The sequence below is a fragment of the Scardinius erythrophthalmus genome, assembly GCF_964197995.2.
Source record: "Scardinius erythrophthalmus genome assembly, chromosome: 12".
NCBI lineage: Eukaryota > Metazoa > Chordata > Actinopteri > Cypriniformes > Leuciscidae > Scardinius > Scardinius erythrophthalmus.
This window is the reverse complement of record NC_138232.1, coordinates 26,448,924-26,454,923: the sequence shown is the minus strand read 5'-3', so window position 1 is coordinate 26,454,923 and position 6,000 is coordinate 26,448,924.

Sequence of the window (6,000 nt, the reverse complement as noted above, 5' to 3'; positions counted from 1 at the left end):
GTGGGCAAGTAATGTGCCTAGCGTGATTGCGCATTTGCCAACTGAAGCATTATCTGACAGCACTGAGCTGTGGTTGTCCCAAGACCGAAATGACACCTAGGAATCCACTTCAGGATTAAAATGGCACTGTCAATCTGACACATTCGGATACAAGCCCCGCCATGTAAAGCCAGAAAAATGTACTCTGCGTCACATCTATAGAGTATTAGCAACTCAGTATGATCCCCTTGGCTTTATCCTTCCATTCACCACACGGGCTAAATTGCTGGTTCAGAGACTGTGGGATAAGCAGAGAGAATGGGATGACCCTAATATGCCTGAGGACCTCCTGGAATCCTGGAATAACTGGGAAAAGGAACTCCCTAACCTGGCCACCATTACACTGCCTCGTTGTCTTGTGACATCAGATACAGACCAGTCTAAGGTTACCAGACAGATTCACATATTCTGTGACGCTTCGGAGAAGGCATATGGGTCCGTCGCCTATCTACGGACAGAAGACCCACAAGGCCAAGTTCAGCTAGCCTTCATTATGGGGAAATGCAAAGTTGCTCCTAAGTGACAACAAACCATTCCCCGACTGGAATTATGTGTGGCATTGAATTGTGCTCAGCTGGCCAAACTCCTTGAAACTGAACTCACTTTAGAAATCAGTTAAGTGGTCATGTGGACAGACTCCACAACTGTCCTTGCATGGATAACCTCTGAATCCTGCAGATTCAAAGTATTTGTTGGGACGAGGATTGCAGAGATCCAAGAACTGACTACTGGATGTACCTGGAGGTTCATAGACTCGCACAGTAACCCAGCTGATGACCTTACCCGAGGTAGAACGCTTGCAGAGCTATCAATACCCAACAGGTGGAGCCAAGGTCCATCATACTTGCTCAGACCCAAATCGGAATGGCCAGTTACTCCTCCTATACAAGCTCCCATGGATAAAGACGAACAGCGAAAGGGTATTTTCTGTGGATTACTGACAGAAACTACTGCCCCTAACATTCCTGACCCTGCAAACTATACTTCCTGGAGTGTCCTTGTTGAAGCAACAGTTCAAATTCATAAAACCAATGAAACCCCATCTGCGACGGACTACCAAGCTGCGGAAATGCTCCTCTTTCAGAAATCACAAATTGATAGTTTCTCTGAGGAGTACAGACTGCTCAAAGCGAAAAGACCAATACTCCCCACCAGTCAATTGTTAATCTTAGCCCCAGAATATGATGAGTCTAACCAGGTCATCTGAGTTGGTGGCTGTCTTCGTCATGCAGAAGGAATGGAGCCATCAGTGATCCACCCTATAGTGCTAGATCCTTATCACCCAGTCACCAAACTACTAATAAAAGACTATGATGACAAACTATGCCACCCCGGACCAGAGAGAGTATTTGCGGAAATGCGGTGGAAATTTTGGGTACTGAGAGGGCGTGAAGCCATCCGTAGGCATCAACATCTATGCAAAGAATGTCACAAGTGAAAAGGCAAACCAGTCATTCCAAAGATGGCAGATCTGCCACCAGCCAGACTGAGACTGCAGGAACCACCTTTCTATAGTACGGGCATGGACTGTTTCGGACCATTTCAAATCAAAATTGGCAGACACTGTGAGAAGAGATGGGGGATAATCTTTAAGTGCCTCACCACAAGATGTGTTCACCTCGACTTGCTTACCTCTATAGATACTGATTCTTTCCAAATGGCCCTGCGGAGGTTTGTAGCCCATCGTGGCAAACCATGTGAATTATTCTCAGACCATGGCACAAACTTTCATGGTGGAGAAAGAGAACTTAGAGAGGCCTTTGCATCCCTCAGCCCTCAACTGCAACAGCATCTGGCCAGGCAGAAAATATCTTTCCATTTCAACCCACCAAGTGCCCCACACTTTGGGGGTGCCTGGGAACAAGAGATCCGCTCGGTAAAGAATGCTCTTCGTATCACCATCGGCTCACAGACAGTGTCTGAGGAAGTGCTCCTGACAGTGCTTATTGAAGTGGAAGGGATCCTGAACAGTAAACCTCTTGGGTACACATCTTCCAATGTAGCTGACTTTGACCCAGTCACGCCCAATTACCTACTCATGGGGCGGCCTGATAGTTCATTACCACCTGTTGTATATCCAGCTACAGAGCTCATGGGGCAGCAGAGATGGAGGCAAAGCCAGGTGCTAACCGATCAATTCTGGTCAAGCTTTATTCGCCACTACTTACCAGCACTCCAAGCTCGTCACAAATGGTGTAAAGATACGAGTGACATTTCCCCAGGAACTATTGCTATGCTTGTAGACCCACAACTCCCACGTGCCATGTGGTTGGTCGGCAAAGTGGGTAAGACCTTTCCTGGATCAGATGGTCATATAAGAGCAGTGGAAATCCAAGTGAAGAATAAAATATACACTTGGCCAGTTGCGAAACTAATCCTGCTTCCAGCCCTCACAGATGACGAACATGACATAAGACTCAGATCCCCCTAAATGACTGTTCCATTAAAGTAGCAAATATGTTCAATATATTTGGGGGCGGCGATGTTGGGAAGGAACAACCAATCAGATCAGTTGTTACTCCATTACGTCAGTCACTTTCTGTTCCTGATGAGCAAACATGCTATGTACCACTTGAGTTTCTCCAGCACTGAACTTAACTTTCATGGTCAAAGTGGATATGTTTAACTTGTGCGTCAATGATACCATGTAAGTAATTTAATGAGTGTTTTCTATTGAGTGTCACATACGATGAATAATCAAAACATCGTGAGTTTGTTTGTCTATGAGGTGACGACTATCCTAGAGTCTAGCTTAAGATGTTCATTTAATATGTATATTCCAAATACACTTGAGTTCAGTATAATACTGATCACTGATTAATGTTTTCCCTGTGTATAAATGTATGTTTGAATAATGTATAGATCGTCGTTCTGTAATTATATATGTGTTAGCTTATTGTGTAATGACTCAGCAAAAGACATTTCGGATAATTCCGTTTATGAGTGCTATGCGCCACCTAGTGGTAAAAATCGGTATTACTTTAAATAATGTTATGTTTATAATAGAACGATATTAGGATAAATGCCAGTTGTTAATGATGATGGAAATGTTTGATATTAGCTAATTATTGTTTATTATTCACTGTTTCAGACTACACAACATACTACCTCAGATACCACGTCTGATAAGATAATTCCATGCAATGCCCTGTGGTCTGACTGTGCCGTTCATTGTGCTGATTATTCATGCTGGACTTAATTAAACTGTTACTTCTGATTTCTGCCTCCTGTGTTCTGACCGACACACCAGTGCGAGCACAGCTAGTTTGAACCAGTGCAATACAGTCCTAAGTAAACTCATTAACAGTGTTACTCTTTGTTCATTTGTAGTTATTCATTAATGATGGAACAGTATTCTAAAGTGTTACCTTGCCTTTAATAATTGGTTTTACGTTGTCTTCATTGGTACATTCAAAAGTGCAAATAATAACACTCAGCAACCCAATTCCAGTGATCTTGCAGAAGCCAAGTTATATTTATTATAAGGCTTCAGGCGAGTGTTTGCTCTTTCTCAACCCTAACAAAAACTGCCCTCATTTGGCAACAACAATGGAAAATCTGGTAAAGTTGCATAATATTATTTATTGCACAATAAATAATAAAGTTGCATTTCAAAACTGGATTTTAAATGTCTGAAAGTCTCAAATAGACTTTACAATCATCACCACTAAAATATCATCCTCTCAGCATCAGTCACAGTGGACAAGAGAGAAGTAGGAAACATAGGCTGAAAGATAAGAAGAGAAAGTCCGGACTCTGTAATAATCATTCAGTGTGCTGCTCTGTTGAATAATGTATCAGTCTATAATAGAACACTTGCTCCTAATGGCTAAAACAGACCACAATCATTCTGGCTGTGGTACCACCCACCTGCCTCCCCTTTGTTAGCAGTACTGGAGACCATTAAATAAGTGCTGCATGTAGAGAAAATTCACAAACAAAATTATTGTAGTTATTGCACTGTAAATCAACATATTAAATTTGGGAAGTAAATAAAATAAAACCTTTTCAAAATTATGTAATTGAATGAAATATGGCATAGTTTTGCTCAGCTTTGCTCAGTTATCCACAGCTCTGTTTTCTGAAGGTCTCTGATGGAGCTGATGGAGGGAGGAGCAAGGCCCTCTGCAGGGCAACGAGCTGAGGTGGAGTGATGGGATAGGCGGCTGGAGGCGGAGCCAGGAGACAGAGAGCCAGAGCCTTGTTTGGCCGAAGCTGGAGACCACAAGACCCAAGGCGGAGAAGACAAGGGGCTGACGGGAACTAGGAAAGGCAGGGCTGACAGACTGGCTGAATGAGGATGAGGAGGTGGGAGAGGGAGGCAGGGTGGAAGAGAGGAAGTGTCACAAATAAAAAGATCCTGCTGATCTTGGTCTGTATCAATCCCTCCTCTCTTCCTTCTCTGTTAATGTCACTACTGCTAAAATTACTTACTATCACAACAAAATTAACAATTCTTCTGACTCTTGCACGCTTTTCAAAACCTTCTTCTCTCTTCTTAACCCTCCTCCTCCTTCTTCATCAAACCTAACAGCTGATGATTTTGCCACATTATTCATAAATAAAACAACCACCATCAGTGGCCAATTTGCCACACCACAAACTGACACACACATCTTAACAGTTAACACACACACATTATCCCCTCCTACTCTCCGCTCTCATAGGCAGAAGTCTCCAAACTCATCCTTTCCAGTCACCCTAATACTTGTCCGCTTGATGCTATTCCCACTCATCTACTTCAGGCCATTTCTTCCTCAGCTGTACCTGCACTTACTCGCATAATCAACACCTCTCTTCACACTGGTACCTTTCCCACAGCATTTAGGCAGGCTACACTGGTACCTTTCCCACAGGATTTAGTCAGGCTCAGATAATCCAACTGCTTAAGAAACCCACTCTAAATCCAGCACATCTGGAAAATTACAGACCATTATCCCCTCTTCCATTCATTGCTAAAACACTTGAGCGAGTTGTTTTCAACCAATTCTCTGCCTTTCTTACACAGAACAACCTCCTGGACAACAACCAGTCTGGTTTCAAAAGCGGATACTCATCTGAGACTGCCCTGCACGGTTATTGAAGCTCTGAGACTGGCAAGAGCAGCTTCCAAATCCTCAGTTCTCATCCTGCTGGATCTGTCGTCTGCATTTGACACAGGTAACCACCAGATCCTCCTGTTAATCCTAAAGATGAAGGGCATCTCAGGAACCACACTCCAATGGTTCAAGGCTTACCTCTCAGGTAGGTCCTTTAGGGTGTCGTGGAGGGATGAGGTGTCTAAGTTACAACATTTAGCTACTGGGTTGCCTCAGGGCTCAGTGCTTGGACCACTTCTCTTCTCCCTCTACTTGACACTACTAGGATCTGTCATTCAGAAACATGTTTTTTCCTATCACTATTATGCTGATGACACACAACTCTACCTCTCATTCCAACCAGAGGATCAGATGGTAGCTGCTCGCATCTCAGCCTCCCTGACAGACATTTCTTGCTGGATGAAGGACCACCACCTTCAACTAAACCTTGCAAAGACAGAGCTGCTTGTGGTCCCGGCCAACCCAACACTACACCACAACTATCCAGCTAGGTTTGTCATCCAAAACTCCATCAAGGTCAGCCAGGAACATTATAGTTGTGATTGATGATCAATTGAACTTCACAGTCCACATTGCTAGAACTGCCCGGTCCTGCAGATTTACCTTATACAACATTAGGAGGATCAGGCCCTTCCTATCAGAGCATGATATAGGAAGGGCACTTTATTTGTCTGTCCTATATAAAATGCTCCGTCTGCTCGCTGCCGTGCCTTCTGTGTTAACACTGGCTTTGCCACTGTCTTCTCATATGGGTGTACTGCTTACACTAACCATTATGCGTGCCGGCATGAGAGAAAATGGCAGCAAATCAAGCATCAATCATCACATCCATATATATATATATATATATATATATATATAT